The sequence below is a fragment of the Panthera leo genome, chromosome E1 (assembly GCF_018350215.1).
Source record: "Panthera leo isolate Ple1 chromosome E1, P.leo_Ple1_pat1.1, whole genome shotgun sequence".
Classification (NCBI taxonomy): Eukaryota; Metazoa; Chordata; class Mammalia; order Carnivora; family Felidae; genus Panthera; species Panthera leo.
The window spans coordinates 41,672,371-41,677,154 of NC_056692.1; the positions used below are offsets into that span (position 1 = coordinate 41,672,371).

Sequence of the window (4,784 nt, forward strand, 5' to 3'; positions counted from 1 at the left end):
ATGACACAAATGTTAGCTCTTTTGTTATTGTCCCATGGGTCCCTTATCCTTTTTCTTTGCTGTTGGGATTCAGTAAATTTCATTGATCTGTCCTTAAATACCCTGATCTGATCTTTTGTCATTTCCATGCTACTACTGACTAAGTTCATCCAAGTTTTAACTTTCATAGTAATTTCTCATTTCTATCATTTCCATGTGGTTCTTTCTCATAGCTTCTATTTCTTTGCTAAGATTTTCCAATTCAAGAGAATTTGCAGTTGATTGTTGCAGCATTTTTATTACAACTGCTTTAAAATCCTTGTCAGATAAATTCTAACATCTGAATCATATTGGTATTGGTATCAGTTGACTGCCTTTTATTTACATTGTTGTTTTCCTGGTTTGGGGTATGATGAGTGATTTTCTATTGTATCCTGGACATTTTGGTCATTACGTTAGGGATCTTTTAATTCTATTTACATCTTCTATTTTAGCAGGTGGGAGTCCTATTTAGGTGTGGTATACTGGTTCTTTTATGGGTTTTACTTCCAACGACCGTTGTTTCCTTCTTTTCTTTTTCTTTCTTTTCTTTCTTTCTTTTTCTTTTGTTTTTCTTTTTTCTTCTTTCCTTCCTTTCCTTTCCTTCCTTTCTTTCCTTTTTTCTTTTCCTTCCTTCCTTCCTTCCTTCCTTCCTTCCTTCCTTCCTTCCTTCCTGTTTCTCTGACTTTTCTTTCCAGTTTTATGTTTTATTAACACGAATATGACATGTACATAAGCTGTCTATTTTCTTCTCTGAGCAGCCTCGCATTGGGGTTGGTGACTCCGATGGCCAGCTGGGCTCCTCTTTCCACAAGGACTTTGTGGTTCTTGGAGGAGATGCTGTAAACGATCTCTGCACAGTAAGGTTTGCTGCTCTTCAGGGTACTTCCAGCTCCTTGGCATTGTAGACTAGGAACTTCCAGAAGCCACTGGGCAGCATGTACTTTGTTTTCTTGTCACTCCCATAACCAATGTTGGGCGTCAAGATCTGGCCCTTGAATCTTCTGTGCACCCTATTGTCAGCGCCTCTGGGTTTCCACCATTTGTACTTAACTGTGACATATCAGTCTGACTGGTGCCAGATGAACTTCTGGGTCCTCTTTTTCACGATCTTGGGCTTCCCCAGGGGTCTGAGGGCAGCCAGGGTGCCGAGTAAGAGCTGGCTGCCACCTCCACAGGCAGCGCCGAGGAAGAGATGGCAGTTTGGTTTGTTTTTTGAGCCCTTGCAATACTATTCTGGTCTGCGTTGTTCTTTTGGTGCAGCTGGGGTTCCTGCTCAATCCCTGCCGGTGTCTTCTGTGGTGTCAGAAGGTGCTTCCCTGGGTCGCATGGTGTTGCTGGGCCTTCTGCAGAGGGACAGGCAGGGAGACACAGGGCTTTGCAGCTGCTGTGAACAATTTGGGCCACCTGCTGGCACGCTGGTCTGAAACTAGGGCTGGGGGTCCCCGTAAGTCTCTACTGGGCTCCCCCTTTCTTGTCCTTTGGCTGAGAAAGCAAGCTTTCCACTTTTTTTTTTCTTCCTCCTCTTTCTATCGGTTGCTCTGGGTTGCAGGCCCCTTCAGAGCTTAGTCCAGGGTATATGGGAAAGGAAAAGAAAACCCAGGGAGATTCACCACTTTGTTGTTCCTCGACTCTCAAGGGCCCAAGCCAGCCCACTGTCTTCTTTCTAGCTTTCAAGGTTTCTAGCTATCATGGTTTTTAAGCTTTCAACGTTTTTAGTCGTACTTAGAGAAGAGAAGGAAAAACTGATTCTGCACCATCTGGTTCTAAAACCATAAGCCTGCCTTTTAAAGGAAGCAGTGGTTGGAGACTGTATTCAAAGGGCAGGAACAAATAAAATAAATAAATTGACCCACATCAACTCCCCCAGTTGGTTCCTTGGTTCTGAACTGTATGACTCAAAATTGGGCCTTGTGCTTGGTCTGGTCTGTTGTCATTAAATAAGTCATCAAGGGCTATCATTTTGGTATGCATGATTCCGGGGACTGGTGGCACAAATGGTGTGACGCTGGGTAAGTGGATGTAAAACTGTGATGGGCTACGTGTCTTTATGTGCGTATTCAAGCACACAATGGTTTTAAAAGCACAATTGGCTAAGGTTTATCATAGCTGAGCACTGCCTGAAGGACGGATGGTTGTAACTTTCTTAAACCCCTCTCCCGCAGAGAGTGGGCGGGGGGGGGTGGCAGGCATGGTTACAAATTACTGGATCAGGGATGGCAAACAGGATTAACTCATTTGCTAATTCTGCTGAATTGATGCCGGATACTTTGTCCTGAAAGACCCAAAAGCAGGGCTTAGATTCAGGGTCATGTTCCATGAGTTCTGTGTGCCATGGATACAGGAATGGGCGGTGGCAGCACATATGCCTCACCCGTTTAACATCCCTGATCTAGAAAAGTCCTCCAGAGCTCACATTCTTCCCATAGACACAGGCAGGGCTTACCTGAGTTTGAAGGCCCAAGGGTGGAAAAAAAAAAAAAAAAAGCGATCTATCTTGAAGAGTATGTAATAGAGAGATTTCTTGGCGTGGGGGCCCAGAGCGATGGGCTTTTGCAAATATTCTGCCCAGTGGTTCAGCACGTAAATCGTTCTAGTTGGAATGAGACTTGGCCTGATATTTACACAAGTCCTACCAACATCTATTTGTAAACAAGTGCGTGTTTTGTCTTGTTTTGTTTTTTAGCAAGACTTTTCTGCTTTTTACAAAGAGTAGAAACACTTTCCAAATGACCTCTGACTCTGGGGCCCTACCTGTTCTACTCACAGACTCAGTAGCAGACAAACAGCCGTAGACACAGCTCATCTCAGGGGCCAGGAGGTGATTCGGACGGAAAATAAAGCAGGAATCACATTTCCACGCCTTGCTTCATCATATACAGGAAGAGAATTATTACCATTTTATCTGACAGTTGTGTAAAAATACTAAGAAGCCAAAAACGCCTGTTGTGTAAATGAAATACAAAAAAAAGAAAAAAGAAAAGAAAAGAAAGGAAAAAAGAAAAAGAAAAGAAGACTTTAGGTGCTCAACCACTGTTCATATACTGGAGGAAAAACCACCAGAGGGGACTTGGCTAAGAGTTGGTTATTGTCTCTCAAGGGTCCTTTTGACCTCTGCGTTTTCTGCCTCGGTGCTGACTTTAGATCCTGGCTCTCCTGTGTAACAACACAACTTTGTACGTGTCATTCACACGTCAAGGGCCAGCTGCCTTCCTGCCCTGCTGCCTTGTGGAAGAGGTCAAGACTCATTTCACTTGTGAGGAATCTAGCGCCTGGTCAGTGCAAAAAAGTCTGCGTCCTTTTGCTTTTTTAGAATGTGATCCTGGCAGGTGGACCTACTAGGTTAGTGAGCTACAAAGTTGCAAAGGTGTCTTTGTAGGAGAAGGCAAAAATGGAACTTTCGACATGGGCAGCAAATCTCACGAGGGATAGAACTTGCAATGGGTAAGCAGCCTCTTCACAATCTTAACAGTTACACACCCCCCCACACCCCTGCATTTTGTTGTAAATTCTAGCTGGAAACACAGCCCTCACATATAAGTCAATTCTTTAACGGGTAGCCTCAATTATGGGACCACAAAAGGACGAGGCAGAAGATACGGATTAATGACCATCTCTGGTAGGGAGACTTGAGTTCAAATCCTATGGCTCTGCCATTTCTTTAGAACTATGTGAGCTTGGACATGTTGCTGAAACTTTCTAGGCCTGTTTTCCTCATTCGGATAATGGGGTGATAGGCCCACGTCATAGGCTTGGTGTATGTGTCAAAGTAATGTATATAGCGGCCTTAGCGTAGCTCCTGGCACAAAATCAAGACTTATACACACTGGCTATTAACAAGAAATCAAATTCTCTGAGCAGCTAAGATATATCACAAATCCTGTGACGTTGAGCACTTTTGCTCAAGGACAACCCATTAGGCCCGCACTGCATCTTCATACTTTGATTTTGACAGTCAGGACCGATTTGTCTTTGACAGGGGATATCATTTGGTTTCCCACGACCTAGCATGGCAAAAGCCTCTATAATCTGAAGGTGGGGGCAGGGGAGAAGCAGGGCAATTGTCAGGGACAAGAAGGACAAGTGATGGAACAGAACAGAGCAAAGCCAGGGCTCCATTCTAGGAATCTTGAGGGTATTTAGAAAAGGTACAAGCAGCCTTGTATTCCTCCCGAGTCCCTGAAAACACCACTGTGTCATCCAACAGCCCAGTGATTCATGACGACGGTGAAGTGTGCCTTAGGCTTCAGATAAAGTTTGTGCTCGATATTTAAGAAGGCAGAGAGCCAAGTTTTCCACTGCCAAGCAAACACTATCAGGGAGGGCAAAATCAACACGTTAGTGCTTGATGACAGGGGAGTCTCAGTTGCATGGAACATCTCGGTGGGCAAAACAACTCAATTCCCAACAAAGCTGAATAAATGAAGCGTCGCTCTGTTTATAAAGCTTCAACATCTCTGGGGCACCTGGGTGGCTCAGCTGGTTAAGCAGCCGATGTCGGCTCAGGTCATGATCTCACGGTTGGTGGGTTCGAGCCCCGCATCAGGCTCTGTGCTGATGGCTCGGAGCCTGGAGCCTGCTTTGGATTCTGTGTCTCCCTCTCTCTCTGCTCCTCCCCCACTCATGCTCTGTCTCTGTCTCTCAAAAACAAATAAACGTTAAGAAAAAAAATTGTTTAAAGCTTAAACATCTCTGCAAATCGGCACTGCATAAATTCACCCCCGCCTCCCCCAAAAGACAGTGGCCACCTCACTTTGGTGCAAAGA

At 44.8% G+C, this 4,784-nt stretch overlaps 1 pseudogene; it reads right to left on the reverse strand.

Annotated features, from left to right (window-relative positions):
• Positions 1–728: 728 nt before the first annotated feature.
• Positions 729–2,403, reverse strand: LOC122205878 (annotated as a pseudogene).
• Positions 2,404–4,784: the final 2,381 nt, after the last annotated feature.